The 16,461-nt window shown below is 35.6% G+C and overlaps 1 protein-coding gene across 5 annotated transcripts in view; it reads right to left on the bottom strand.

Annotated features, from left to right (window-relative positions):
* SOCS5 (suppressor of cytokine signaling 5) overlaps positions 1-16,461 on the bottom strand; it is a 68,579-nt gene that overhangs the window by 4,211 nt on the left and 47,907 nt on the right. The gene's annotated exons all lie outside the window — the stretch shown is intronic.

Below are 16,461 nucleotides of genomic sequence, written 5' to 3'. Positions count from 1 at the left end.
GGAGTGTGTGAAAACAAAAAAGGCAGTACGTACCCATCCCTCTTTTCCTCATGGGAAACATCAGTGGTTTTGGTCAGAAATTTACATTACATCACCCCATTACTGTGATAAGGGTTATGAGACCCTACTGTGACACCATTATTCAAGCAAGTCCTCACTTTCTACTTCCCTTCAAATAGAATACAGAACTCAGAGGAAAGCAAAGAAACCCTTTTAATTAAACTCTGGTGGCTTTTTCACATGTGTTGTTGTTGGTAATCACTAAGTTGTGTCCGACACTTTGCAACCCCATGGACTGTAGGCCACCAGGCTCCTCTGTCCATGGGATTTCCCAGGAAAGAATACTGGAGTGGGTTGCCATTTCCTTCTCCGGGGGATCTTCCCGATCCGTGGGATCTCCAAGAATCAAACCTGTATCTCCTGCATTGCAGGTGGATTCTTTACCACTGAGTCATCAGGCCATTATGACATTGGTTTGTCTCCTTACTTTGAATAATTTAGGTACTGCCTCAAGTATTATAAAGGGAAAATATGTTTTGATTGTTGAAACACATCTTCATTCAACTTCTTAAAAGTGATCATCAGGACCACATTTGTGTAATACATCAAAATTAATTTAAAAAACCTTTAAGCAGTCATCTAATTTCACTTACCAACTAACTCTACTCCACTCATCTAGCAATCTAAGCCTTACAGGTCAATCACTTGTAAAAATTCCTAATCTGCCCTCCTCACCCTATGACATAATTTTTTTCCGTGATTTTGAAGTAGTTTGAGTGTAACAGAAAACAGGAAAAAAGAAAGACAATACATGTTTAAATAGAAGGTAAGCGTCTCGATTCTTAATCCTGGAAAAACTTGAAAATAACAGAGTAATAGAAAAAAGTTATGATACTACAGTAATTAAAAAGCAAAAACTATGCAGTTTGGGTTTTTTATTCTTGCTCCTTTTAAAAAAATCTAAAGCAGTTCATGGCACTTTACAAGTAAATTATTTTAAGACTATGACATTTATAGGCATGCTGTCTCATTTAGTAACCTAAAAATCAACATTAGATGAAATAGAAAAGCCTAAACTTAAACTTCAACCGGTTTTATCACAATAATATTTGACAGCAGAATCTTTTTCTTCTTCTATTTTGACATTTAATATTTATGGCACTTTTCCCTCTGAATTTTTTGTTCATATTTATTTACTATCTCATTGTGTACTATTCTGCACAGTTCAGAATCAGTATTGGAAAAATGAGTTTTGTTTTAACAGTGATAAGAGTCATTAGAGCTGATCTTTCCATAACCGATTAAATCTCTTTGTCAGAAATACTTCCATTTTCAAGAAGCTGACTAGGAGCAAGAGAAATGAACTTTCTTAAGAAGAATTATGTATCCTCCCTTTAGTTTCCTATAGAAAGGGTCTTAAACTAACAGTGCTCTTGGAATAGTGACAATGCCAACATAGATAATTTATGTCTCTGAAATCATAAAATGTATGGTGAGAGTCCTCTTTATTAAAAGCATACTGTTAAGTACATAGAAATTTGCATGACAGGTGGTATATGTTCTAATAAAATGTTAGATGGGACTGTTAAATCTATTAAACTCTGTCAGAACATTTTGCTTCCTCCTTGTAAAAAAAATCTTTTGTAAGCATTTTTTGAGTCTTAAACCATTTGAACATGTTTTGTTTTTATCATTTATTCTTTATATATTAAGATTTCAGTTATGGCCCTATTATTTTTAGGACTAATTCCTGCTCCATTTTTGTTGACTCTAGAATTTGTAGATGTACTCTTCCAACATCCTATCCCCTTTTAGCCTGGATTCCTTCTCATTTCTTAAAGTTGCTTTTTATTTTTACCTAATTCATACAGTTACAGTTTCAAAGGTCAAACACTATTACAAGGCTTATATCAAAAAGGAGTACTGCCTGATACACTCTCTCCATTCTTGATTCCCACTCCCAGGGGTCAAGGAAAGTTACTCTGAATTTTGTTAAGCTGTTTCTGTTGCTGTTTTCCTCACTGTTTCTAGATAATGTGTTCATATCAGTTGACAACATTCTAGGATGGAAATAATTCACCCTCAGAATTTTGAGGGCCTTATTCCACTATTCTAATGGCTTCAATTTGGCTGTTGAAAAGTCTGATGTTATATTAGTTCCCAGTCTTCTGCATGTGACCTGTTTTTATTTCATGAAACACTGCAGCTTCTTTGTATAGTGTGGAACCTTTTTTACACTCATTGTGCCAGGCCCTTTCAATTTCTTTTTACTCCATCATCTTCCCTCCCTCCCTCCCTCCTTAAAGTTCATTAAAGTTCTAAAGTTCACTAGACATTAGATTCATCTTCTGATTATCATATGTCTCCTTTTTAAGACTGTCTTTCTTTTCATTTTCTACTGGTAGATTTCTTTGACATCACTATCCAACAGTTCTAGTGCGGTTCCAGTTCTTTGTATTACAGTTTTAATTTTCAAGACAAATTTTCTTGTTCTCTGAATGTTCTTTTTAATAGCATCCTATTCCAGCTTCCCGGATATAATACCTCATTTCTCTAAGGATACAAAATTTTAAAACGTTTTCCTTTTTTCTTCTTTTAACATTTTAAATATTTTTATCTGTTTCTTCTAAGCATATTGTTTTTTTCTCCTTAAATCTTTAGGTCTTTGTTTTTGACTTCAGAGGCTTTCTGTAGTGTCTGATGATGCATCAGCACTGACATGTGGATCAGAAGCTTTGTTCGCTGGGGGGGTGGGGAGGAGGAGGCGGATGGGGGGCAGGGGGGTGGTGCTTGCTGACTGGTTGGCTTTATTACAAGGTGATGAGACAATGAGTTGGTTTTTCATTAGGGAATCCTCAAAAGTTACTATCTGTAAGCTTTGTCTCCTGGCTGTTCATCCTGGAAAGAAAGGCTCCAATCTCCTATGTGGGGCATACACTCCTGACTGCCGTGTTCTGAGTACAGGGAAGGCGGGTTGCGAGGTCTTAACTTCAGTATTCCTACTTTCACTTAGTCTCTGTGTTTCAAAAGTGGTGCTTACTTCTGAAAGATATCCCAACTTTAGTTATGACTAAATTTCTTAAACTCCTCCCAGCTCTGACCTCTAGTTTTATCCAAGGTAAAGGAACAGTCATTTCCAGGCTGCCCAGGGTGAAAGACACATGGGAGACTGATACACGGACTGCCCACTGTTCTGTTTTCAGCTCCATACTCTACCCTTACCACCGTAGGTAACTGGTTCCTCAAATTTTTGAGCCAGCAGCATAAACTGGTTGCAGAAGCACTGAAGGGGCCTCTTAAATTATCTGTAGTGAAAGCAGTTTCTTTTTAATTTCATAGACTGATTCTTTTGTAAAATATAATAAAATTGCTTTAAAAATGAAATGTAAAAAAGACATGAAATATAAGTGCCAAGTTTCTTACTAGTTGAACAGATATAAAGTAACTGTTAAATTACTATAAAATATTTTAAATGCTTGTTTTTAATTTCTATACTTAACCTGTCAAAAACTGGTAACAAACTGTAGGCTGACACGGGTTCATGGTCCATACTTTGAACAGCTCTGGTGTGGAACTGTGCTGTCTGCTACATGTGGTTATTGAGTCCTTGAAATGTGGTTAGTGCCACATATTGAAATAACAAGTTTGGATATAACTGGTAAAATATTGTAGTAGAATTCATTTCATCTGCTTCTTTTTATTTTTTAAAGGTGGCCACTAGAAAATTTTAAATTACATACATGGTTCAAATTATATTTCTACTGGACAGCGCTGATCTAGAGCAGGGGTCAGCAGGCTATAGCCCAGGGAGGAAATCTGGCCTGTGGCCTGCTTCTGTATATAGATTCAAGCTAAGAATGGTTTTTACATTTTTAAAGGGATTAAAAAAAACAAAAACAAAAAGCCCAGAAAGAACATTCAACAGAGATCACATGTAGCCTACAAAGTCTAAAGTATTTTCTATCTGGCTCATTACAAAAAAAGTTTGTTGACCTTGGTCTAGTGTATGTAAGATGATAAGCCATAGCACCGCAGAAACGAGACGAGTAATATTCAAAAAGTACAGAAATCTCTCATCTCCATGTTTATAAGATACGTTTTGTAGCTATCTAAAGATACTTCTTTGACAAGCAAATTATACCTAAAAAAATAACCATTCATTTTAGAAAGCGACCAAACTTAAAACCACGTGTTCTCATATACAGCTCTTTGTAAGCTGTACGAACAAGCTGCATGACAGGCCAGGTGACAGCAGGCAGTTTCTAACACTAAACCTCTGGTTCAGTTTCATAGAGCATGAAATTTAGTGATCTCTCTATTCCTAGTGTGGAAGGCTGCTGCTAGATTGCATTGTGACAAAATATCCTAACTTAAACGACTAGTATGCTTCCATACTCCCTGGGGACAGAAAATGGATTTTTTTCTTGATGTGGGGAATGCTATGTGGGTGGCTGTAATAGTGGGAAGAAAATCCCAATAGTGATTCACAGAAGAGTCCATATAAGAATCAGGAAGACATATCAACTTTCTTAATATTTACAATGTCAGTTTTGAGGTTCTTTGGTTTTTCTGGTTAAATTTTTGGAAATACAGCTGAAACCGTTTGAGAACTAAATTACAACTCTATTACTTTATGGTTTCATATAAAGTTACACAGGGCTTTTTTATGAAAAAGTGTTAAATTTCGATTGTATTGATTCTAGATTGAGATCATCCATTAACGATCTTTCACATTTCTATGCCTGCAGAATTATCTTTAAACCTATCCAAAGCAAATTTCTAAAAAGTCATTCCTTCCCTGAAGGACAATCATAATTTAAATTGGTTTTATAATACTGTAGTAAGTTAAACAGCTTTTGTTGAAAAGTGATAATTAACAGGATAAGCTATAAATCAGAATTATGAAAAATGAGAGGTCAAATTCCATTACTAAAAAATTTATATATATTAACAAAGTAAAGACTGTAGTCAATGGCCCTCTTAATGCCAAGTAGTATCTATTACAAAATTTCCACAAAACAAAGTCATTGAAATAGTTTCCAGGAGTTCATTCCAGTGGAACTAAATCCATACTTTATCAGAAATAAATTAAATTCAACAAATTTTAAGACTACATGGCATGCCATAGTGGGCAGAGAGGAAACATGTGACCCAACTAAACCGCTCCTCTACTGTTTAATCTATCTAGACTACTAATCATAATACCTTTTCAACAGAAAGCTCTTCAGTTTCAGTACAAAAACTGGGACACAGGACTGACTAAAGTATTTCTGTGCCAAAGTCAAGTACAAGATGCAGTTTAGGAGATTCCATTTTTGATTGATATTTTGGCGACATTTCAATAACTTAAAAAAAAAATACAGTGTTTAATATTAAAGACTGATCCAGAAATCCAGGGATGCATGGCTGTCATAGCTCTAGTCCCTTAAAATAATCTGAGAACCACTGGGATTTTTTAGAAAATTATTTTAAAATATTTTTAACATACTTTATAGTCTGTGACATGATCTACATTATCCAACTGTATGCCTACATATCTTTTACACTGTTATTTAATATTATATTCAACCATATAAAACTGCTGTTTTGTGGGTAATAAATGATCATGTAATTCAGTTACAGTATTATACTATACACAGTATATTAATATAGTAGAGCATGTACATGTGGAATCCTCTGACCTAATATACTCAGACTTCTTCCCATCAGCTGAGTTTTACTGAGTTCTAGATCTGTTCATGTCATTTATACTTATTATTATAATTAGGTGATTTAATTGTTAATTAACCTAACAAAATATGGGGGAATGTGAACACTGAGTTGAATAACTTTTGATATACTCAATAAAAGTGAGATACTTCTGTTGCTATATTAGGTATAGGCAAGGAAACAGTTTCAAAAATTAGAAAAAATACTACAAAAATATACAAGGATTCTAAGATCAGAATGTATCAGAAAAGTCTGAACTCTTATCTTAAAAAACCCAAACTATAAATCTTAAATGATATATTAATATTATGAGTATAGTTTCTAAAAGATAAACAATATGGAACTGGCAACTAAACTAATGGACCTATTCTCAAAGAAAAGGCCTTTGTCCCTTAATAAAAAGCCTGACAAATGAACATAGAGTCATGTTCTGAGAGTAGAATACTTAAGGCATGCACCCCTTTTAATGATTTCTTGCTTTAATGGACTTTGTGGGCTACTGGTACTGACTGAATCAAAGGAAAGGTCTTCGTTAATAACCAGTTAATCAATTTTATAGCCATACCAGGTGGGAGTGGTACAAAGTCCTAATGATAACAGGGAGTCATGAGCTAGATTCAGGGATGGTAAGGAAGACTTCTCTCTGAGGAGGTGATATTTCAAAATTCTGTCAGGAAGGATGAGTGAGAATGAACAGTGTCCAACACTGTTGTAGAATACGAGGACAGTGTTCTACAGGCCGAGGAAGCAGCATTTGCAAAGGTCGTGAAGCAGGAAGGAGCATGGCATGAACAATGGCTGAAGTTAACAGAGACTAGCAAGTGAAGGGAATGAGGGCCAAGATGAAGCAGAAGAGGCAGGGCTGTAATCCACAGAGAGAACAGGAAAGGATACTGATGCTGCACAAAGACCACCTCAAAGGTCCAGGTAAGGACCCTACTAGGCTGGTAACAGTGGAGACACAGATTTGAAATGATTAGAAGGCAAATCTACAGGATTAATGATTGCCTTGACATGGTGAAAGAGGAAGAGAAAGGTGTCAAAAAAAGTTTCTGGCTTGGGTGGAAAGAAATGCTATTTCAGAGATAGAAAACACAGTCGACAGAGCAGTTTTGGCATGTGGGAGGTTGAAGAGAGTTAAGAAACTCAGTTTAGGAAACACTGCAGTTGAGGCTGTCACTGGGACATCCTAGTGAAACCTCATCAGTCCATGAGTATATATCCATATGATGGATTACTAGACAAGCAGGCATGATAACCCACTTGCATCTATACTATGAAACTCAAAGACAATGCTTAGAGAAAGATATGATACATAAGATATATACACTATGAATCAATTTATCTGTTTAAGTCCAAAATATGTTGTTGAGATAGGCATACATATCTAGTAAGAATATAAAAAGCAGGTAAATGGTTACGTTTGTGGCAAGGGATACAGAGTTAGTGAAAAGCACTTAGGGCATTTCTAAAGCACTATTAATTTTCTATTTCTTTGGTTGGGTAATGGCTACAATGGTTTTTATTTATTAAATATTTTTTAGACTTCACTTACAATTTTACACAGTCTTTCCTGTACACAATACACTGCACAATAAAAGTTTTAAAATTATACAGCCACATTTTGACCACAATGGGAATTAATAAACACTATTTAAAAAGCCACTATGAAAATAAAAGGCTCTCATAACTCTTTGGTCGATGAATTCAAAACTGAAAATTACAGATGATTTAGACAATAGCATATTAACATTTGGGAGATTTTTTTTCTATATGCAATTTGGTGATTTATCAAAATGTTCCATTAAAGGATGGAACTGATATTAAAATGTGACAAAGCTAGCACTCAGAAGAAAAGCACTAGCTCGTTCCATTTTAAGTGCGATGTGTGAAACAACACTGACCAAAAGAACCCAGAGCAAAAGGCGTGTTCACAGGCCTACTGTGAATGCTTGGTGTCTCTAGTCTATGCCTACCTACTATGAAAGTCATGACTCTCTGTGTAGGCTTGTATACCACTCAGAAATGTTCTGATGTTATTATAACTAATGGATCTATCAACATATGATTAAACTTCACTTCTTCTCTAGAGTACTACTTTCAAATATAAGATCAATTAAGAATATGTTTGGATATACATTACCGTACGTAAAATAGATGACCAGTGCAAGGTCGATGCATGAAGCAGGGCACCCAAAGCCGGTGCTCTGGGACAACCTAGAGGGATGGGGTGGGGAAGGAGGCGGTGGGGGGGTTGAGGATGGGGGCGGGACAGACACATGTGTACCTATGGCCAACTCATGCTGGTGTATGGCAAAAACCATCACAATATTCTAAAGTAATTGTCCTCCAATTGAAATAAATAAATTAAAAAAAATATATTTGGAACCACATGCTTAATTTCAAGAGATGAAGCTTAGTAATTTCTTGTATTTCTTTCTGCATATTAAAGTAAATACAATAGCACATCTTAAAAAAGAAGAAAAAATGGACATTAAATCAAATTAAGAGTCACAGTGTTCTATAGACTGCCTTAATAAACCCCCCAAAAGACAATTTAAGAGCTATTTCTTTTTCTGATTAAAAAAAAAAGTATCTAAAATTTGCATGTTTCTTAAATTTTACTCACACAATTCTAATTTCCAGTGTCATACAGGAGAGTGCTCCAAACCATCAAAACCCCAGATTCTTAAACACAGAGTACTTGTAGTGATTCTGCCTGCACTTCGCTTAGGACAACGTAGTGAAAAGGGCACAGGCGTGAGACAGTCAGCTGAGGCGGTGAGTGGGCGAGGAGGCTGAACAAGAACAGTCCTTCACGTTTCCGAACCTAAATGTCCCGCTTGGTAAAATGAGGATAATATCTCCCTCATGGGTTGGATGTGAGGATTAGAATCCATATCTATAAAGCCTTTGGTTCATGGGAGACACTCAAAAGACAGTGGCTGTTACCAGTACTATCTAGCATGAACCTTTAGCTTTCCTTTCTTCTTAAAAATAATTCTCTCTTTCAGTTCTTCTAGGTCATGCCACAAATGTTAGTATTTTCCTATGTACGAAATCTACCAGACTGAAAGTTTTATCATTCATCATTTAAGATTCTCTATTATTTCCTAAGAAATATTACAGGGATTTCAGTATTCCTTAGCAGTTGAAGCCATAGCTCATCTACAATCTAAACTAAGCATAGCTAATCTGTACAGTACTAGGCAAGGCCCAGGAACATAGTCCTCATTCATTTTTTTTTTGGTGACTCAGTATTTCTTTTCAGTTTATAACACTGCCATCATTTAAATTCTACCATATATATACTGCACGTTAGGGAGGCATAAAATCCTAGTAAGTTATGCTACATTTTCTATGGAGAAAGTATCTTATGTAATATACTAACAAACATACTATTCATTGAAATGTTTCTTATCTGGCCAGCATTATTGGCAGACTGTGGTAGAACACAAAGAACATGTGCTTTCGCTTCAGAAAGCCTTAAAAGCAAATTCAAGCACTCGCCAGCTGTGAAATCTGTCTCAGCCTTTCCATCTAAAAATAGAAATAACTACCCCTCTCTTACAAGGGTTTTTAAGAGGATAACATGACATAAAGGTAAGTATAGCTGAGTATATATAACAAGGGCTCAGAAAAGGTAGCTTCTGTTACACTATCTGCAGGGCAGCAGGAGTACGCGCTGGTGGTAGCAGCAAAAAGCAAACTGTTGTTACTAAGCATCAAGGCAGGATGCGACTAGGTGCTGTTTAGTTGCTCAGTCATGTCCAACTCTTTTGCTACCTCATGGACTGTAGCCCGCCAGGCTCCTTCTGTCCATGGGATTTCCCAGGTAAGGATATTGGAGTGGGTTGTCATTTCCTTCTCCACGGCATCTTCCTGATCCAGGGATCGAACCCGAGTCTCCCGCATTGGCAGGCAGGTATTTACCACTAAGCCACCACGGAAGTCTAATGTGATTAGTACCTTCTCAGAAATGCCTGCAACATTTCCTAGAGCACAGGGCCAACCCCCTACCCCCAACACACATACACAAGTCTCCCTTAATACCAAAAAGTAAACTAGAAACAAATATCTACCAAGGGAACCAGCTCTAGGTTGAGGAACTTAGTGGATCAAGCTACTACATTGGTTAGCCTTCACTGCTGATTGGGGCCTGTTTAACAATGAGCTCACTGCGGTCCTGCTAATAATTTACAAAGAATATTTAGTTACCAATGGTAAGTGAGCAATTGTAATCTGGAGCATTCCTTCTCTAGGAAGGATATCCATTTTGTAACTCCAGTAGTTTAGTGTCACAAGAAATACAAAGATTCCAAGGACTAAAATAAAATGATTTTTTAAAATAACACTTTCCTTCTATTATCATTATTATACAAACTAAAGGATACTACTTCCTTCTATGCCAAATTATAGGCCTGAAGATAATCCATGGTCTTCAAATAATTTGACAGCTTGTAATGAATGAGTAAAAGAAAGGAAGAAGCCCCATAATCAGGACAACTCTGGTTTTTTATCTAGATCCTTAAATCGGCCTAAGTAAAAGAAATTTTAAACATCTTGAAATGAGTTTATTCTTCAGAAATATATTTAGGAGCAATACTGGGAGAAGTAAAGACAAATAGGATACCTTTTAACCATTTAAGAAAACTAATTTCAAGAGAAGCACTCTGACTAAAATTATAGACTAGAAACTCCAAGTAATATACCTCACTTTTATGTATTACCATGTTACATACAATTTTATTTTTTTAAAACAGGACAATCAAAAAACCTTTAGTTTGCTAACAACTGAAATAAAACCTCACCTATCAAAAGATTAAAAACAAGTAATCTGAAAAGACAATAAAAATATATATTCATTTTAACGTTTACTGATACTACATGCAAAAGTGCACAGCAATTTGGAAACTGCAAATGAAAAAAGGGTGGCAGGGGCAGAGAGGTTTAAAGAGAAGTGCTTTGAGGAAGTGAGCTGACCAGAGCAAGAGACTAAAGAACCTTAGAAAGCATAACAGCCTGGGGCCAGAAACTACATGCATACACACTGTAAGACATTTAAAAGGAGCAAACAGATGTAAAACATGAGAAATTTTAAGCCAATAAATTAAAAAGGGTTTTAGAAAGGCTAGATTTTTAGAAAAACATAAAATTTCAAACTCAAGAAAAAATAAAAAACACCAAGCCCATAACTCTAAAAGATTTTGAATCTGTAATGAAAAATCTTTGCATAAGGAAAGCACCAACCCAGGCAAGTGTTCCAGGCAGAAGTCAATCTAACAACTATGATTTCTAAATCACTGGTGGCCAGAGCAAGAGATTAGGGTTAAAAGAGAAGTGAAAGCCGCCACAATAAAGCAAGAAAAACAAATGTTAATTGATTGGGCAGGAAGAAATAAAACTGCCCATTTTCAGATGACATGATTCTCCACATAGAAACACCTAATGAATCCTGCAGCCATGAAATTAAAAGACGCTTACTCCTTGGAAGGAAAGTTATGACCAACCTAGATAGCATATTCAAAAGCAGAGATATTACTTTGCCAACAAAGGTCCATCTAGTCAAGGCTATGGTTTTTCCAGTGGTCATGTATGGATGTGAGAGTTGGACTGTGAAGAAAGCTGAGCACCGAAGAATTGATGCTTTTGAACTGTGGTGTTGGAGAAGACTCTTGAGAGTCCCTTGGACTGCAAGGAGATCCAATCAGTCCATCCTAAAGGAGATCAGTCCTGGGTGTTCATTGGAAGGACTGATGCTGAGGCTGAAACTCCAATACTTTGCCCACCTCATGCGAAGAGTTGATTCATTGGAAAAGACCCTGATGCTGGGAGGGATTGGGGGCAGGAGGAAAAGGGGACGACAGAGGATGAGATGGCTGGATGGCATTACCAACTAGATGGACATGAGTCTGAGTGAACTCCGGGAGTTGGTGATGGACAGGGAGGCCCAGCATGCTATGATTCACGGGGTTGCTAAGAGTTGGACATGACTGAGAGACTGAACTGAACTGAACGCATCGTAAAAAAAAAAGGAAAAGAAAACCCAGCAGGGTTGCAGGATACAAGATCTATATGCTAAAAACAAACACGTGGAAACTGAAGAGATGCAACAATGAACATGACCTTAACCCACTCCAGTACTCTTGCCTGGAAAATCCCATGGACGGAGGAGCCTCGTAGGCTGCAGTCCATGGGGTCACTAACAGTTGGACACGACTGAGCGACTTCACTTTCACTTTTCACTTTCATGCATTGGAGAAGGAAATGGCAACCCACTCCAGTGTTCTTGCCTGGAGAATCCCAGGGACGGCGGAGCCTGGTGGGCTGCTGTCTGTGGGGTCGCACAGAGTTGGACACGACTGAACCAACTTAGTAGTAGGTAATTTCTTCAATCTTTAGGCAAAGCCCTAACTTTTGTATGCTTCGGAAGTATGAGATTCAAACTGCAAGGGGAGAAATATAGACATCCTAGTTACCACTGCCTTTACACTTCCGCTAGGGAAGGGTGACCTGGAAAATGTGGTCTGCAGTCCACCCGAGAGCCCCCGTCAGGCCCATGCCTCCCCGCTGTTTTCCACTGCCATCTCCCAGGTTCAGTCTTCATCATCATTTGCATACACTACTTGAAACAGCTGCTTAAGTAAGGCATCTTCCTTCACTCTCACTCCCCTCTAGAACATCTGCCTTAAGATTGATCCCAGGATTTCAAGCAGCGAAGAAAAGTCAAGGGACTCTATGTCTGGCTCTTCCTCTACACTTTAAGATCTCAGCCCAAAAGGAGCAACAAATCAACAGTTACCAGTATTATAACTGAGGAATAGAAAGATACAGCTGAAACCCTATCACCTGGAGAAATAAGGTAACCAGATGGCTGTTGTAGGGATATAAAGAGTCTTTTTCCAGGAAGAATTCTGAGTGGTCACTTTTTAATCCTTAGGAAGACAAAAACAAAGAAACTCTTAGGAAAAAATTAGTATTTCAAATAGTTAAAAACGTAAATAAACAACCAGAAGAAGGTTGTAAGGAGTCTTTCATGGGAGATGTTAAAGAGGATAAGCAACCCTCTGTCTCCAGCCAGCCCAGGGAGTCCTCTCTCTACAAGCAACTACATTAACTAACCTCAACGATCTGTGATTTTTTAAAATATCAGAACTTAAAAGTATAGCATTCCACAAATAGTCATGTTATTTAAGATCTACCAGCAGCAAGCACATCAGATGCAACTCTGAGTCCTAATCATACTACTGTGCGATTAAGGTATAATCCCCTAATGTCCAACATAGTGAGCTATTCTAACGGTCTTGTACTCTATGTAACTAGTCAGCTTTCAGTCAGGTGCTGATTTAAGGTTCAGTTTAAACACTAAAGGTTCAGGGTCAGCTGAAAAGCAACAACAAAAACCCTCATAATAGCAATACTATTTTGTCACAAACTTTCTCCTTCCTGTCTTCCCTTACAAAAACCTTCCCAGCACAGTTTAAGAGATATTTACTTGCCCTACACACAGCTTAAAAATGAGGGTTATTTTTACAGATAAAGTAAGTTTAAATTGTGTCAAAGATAAACTGAGCAATTTGAAGTACAGTTAATTCTCAATATTCTTTGATAATAAAGAAAGCAGTACTTTATTAAAAAAATTAGATATTCTGTCAGATCTGAAATGAATTAAGATTTACTATTTACTTAAACTGTTCACATTTTAACTGTCTGAAGTAAAAATAGCAAGTAAAAATAGTTTGTTATTGCTTGCAGGTAATTCTGGAAACCTACTTATATGAGATAATTCTTGACCTTGTCAAATAATTAATTGGCTAATTTTCACAATGAAATGTCACACTTTCCAGTTAAACACTTGGATCTAATGTGTATGAACCATTCCACAATTGCTATTTCTAACTGGAATCACAAATACACACAAATCAAAATCTAATTTTTAAAAATCTCAATTATTATGCTGAAAGAGTTAGACAAATATCTAACCAACCACAGACATTTTCTAAACTCTCCCCCTTATCAAATAACTTAACCAGAAAGACACCTATGTGGTTTGTATTATTTTGGCTCCTGCAGATATAGTATTTTACCAGAATTAAAACTTAATATTATGCCCTTAACTTTTATTAAGAGTTTATAAAATAAATGGCTTTCTATTATTCCATGTCCTATAAAAATGGTATCAAAGACATCATTCCTCATATAAAGATACACACAAAAAATTCCTCTGACTTTACTGCCAAGATTTCTCTCTCAAGAAAACTGATCTGCTTCCTTTAAGCAGACAATGAGAAACATGTAACTCACTGTTCCTCCTCTTTTCTACTATTACTAACAGGAAACCTGAATGGAAGGCCTACAGACTTGGAAATTACCCCTCCCACTCCCTTGCCTCAGTATAAGTCAATTATCACCATACTAAATGTCCAAGTGTAGATTTATTGTTAAATCATTTTTTTCTCTTAAGGAGATGGGAGTAAAAATAAAGCTAACAGATTTTCTTAAACTAGAAAACTCTATAATTCTGAATCTAAAATTTTGTAATCTTTCCAACGTAAAAGGAATGAATGAGCATTTCAATGGACTGTAAAAACAGACTAACCATAAATAAAAAAATAAACATAAGAGACTGTCTAACCTATCAAAGAAGAGATGGGAAAGTCTATTTAAACAAAATGCTGAAGAAAGAAAAGGAAATTATCAAAATACTTAATAGTTGAATATTTTAAACTTCTACATGTCAAAAAATGCCATACACAAAATTAAAGGACAAATGGTATGCTACATAAAAAACTTTCAACATATGACGAAGTAGTAATACATTTATAAGAAAAAGATAAAGCAGAACACCACAAATAGAAAACAGCAAAGGGTATGTCCAGAAAAAAAAAAAAAAATCACAAAATCAGATAAAACATTTGACCAATGTATGAAAAAAGGTCATTCTTAGAATTTATTAGACATCCAAAGCAAAGTGTAATATAAGATTTTTTACTTATCAACTCGGCAAAGTTTGTTTCCCTTATTTTACATTTTAATGGTACTATCTAAACGTGGTATTGACAAGCTTGTATTCTTACAAACCTGAGGACATAAATCCACATGGCATTTCAAGAAGGAAATTTTATGTTATCAAAACTTTAAAATAGATGTGTATACTTTTTGACAAGACTTCACAATTAGAAATATATTCCAAGAAAATAATCAGATAAAGACACAAAGGTTTATATACAAAGAGATATTAATCATAGCCTAAGTAATATTAGCAAAAATTGGGGAAAAACTGTATTGTTAACAGAGGACTAGTTAAATAAATTGTGGTGCTTTCATTGACTGGAATAATAGACATTAAAACCATGTTTCTGGAGCATTTAGTGTTTTGGAAATGTTCATGATATAAAATAAATATGGTATTAAAATATCATTAGTATGTAAACTTACCTCAACACATAAATACAAACATTTTAATAAAAAGATTATGGATAGGAAATACCACTGTAGTTATTTTGGGAGGTGTTCAATTATTATAATTTCATTTTTTTCTTTCTTTTCTGTATTCCTGTTTTGTTTTCTGTCTTTTCCAAGATATTACTTTCAAATGTAATGTATTAATTACCTAGTTGGAAAAATGCTATTTCAAAAGGAAGTAGATCTTGAAAAACACCAATCTGATTTCATCTTATAAAACCCATATTATGTGTAAAATGCAGAATAAATGAAGTATTTTTAAAAGCTTTTTAAAGAAAAGGTGGGGGAAGAGTGAGTTAGAAAAGATACAAAGAAATAGGGGTTGAACGGGCTGATAAACACAATCAGTAGAGAAAAGAATAACAAATACAGAGCTCTCCATTAAAGCCAACCTGATTCTCAAACAGTATTTGGGATCAGCAGTAAATAACACCTGACTGGGAAGCAGGAAATACTCTTTGCCAAAGAGCACCAATACTAAGTAATATGCATTCTTTTGTGTATGGTAATACTATTTATAGAACAACCAACAGAAATAGATTATGTGAAGCAATACAACTTTAACACTTCTAGTACAGCTGAGCTTAGAAGATGAGTTTCCAACATGTAATAAAAAGAAGATAAAAAGCAGTGGTAGGAATGGTGGGAATTCTATTGTTATAAAAATGTTAATCAAAAAAGGAGCACTCTGATGTGAATTCAACCCTATCACCTTAGTATCTTCAGTGAAACTCCAGTCATCTCTATACTAATAGACTATTTCTCCAATTATATTACCTTTATCATTACTGTAAGGCAATTTCTAATTATAAGAGAAACACTTTATTACCAAGGTTTTTTTCTACTTAACTCCATATGGTTATAAATGTTTTGCTATATACACAAAGAGCCATTCTGAGACAGAAAGCCTATAAACATTTGGCATAGCAGCTTCAACTAAATGTTCCACTAAAGGAAAACATGAAACATTCAATTATATACTAGTAGATTACTTCAAATGTTATAAATCAAACAAATTAGTTAATTCAGTAGCTTATAAAATTTAAGAATACAATGCTCCTTGGCAAGACATTATTGTGCCACAATATTTATTCTAAGATGTTTTTCTTTGTGAAAGAATCTAAGTTCTTGTCCCTGTTCTTCATCCTTCTATGTAAGCCACAGATTTCTGCTTTCTTATTTAATAGTATGGGAGAAGAAATCCAGTGTCCTGGATGTGATTTATGAATTATATTTATTTAACTAGTCTCATCAGTTGAAATGAAGCTAATTGGGGGGGAGGGAAAC

The sequence above is a fragment of the Bubalus bubalis genome, chromosome 12, assembly GCF_019923935.1.
Source record: "Bubalus bubalis isolate 160015118507 breed Murrah chromosome 12, NDDB_SH_1, whole genome shotgun sequence".
Classification (NCBI taxonomy): domain Eukaryota; kingdom Metazoa; phylum Chordata; class Mammalia; order Artiodactyla; family Bovidae; genus Bubalus; species Bubalus bubalis.
Note: the sequence above shows the minus strand (reverse complement) of the source record. Positions and strands in the feature narration are given on the sequence as shown.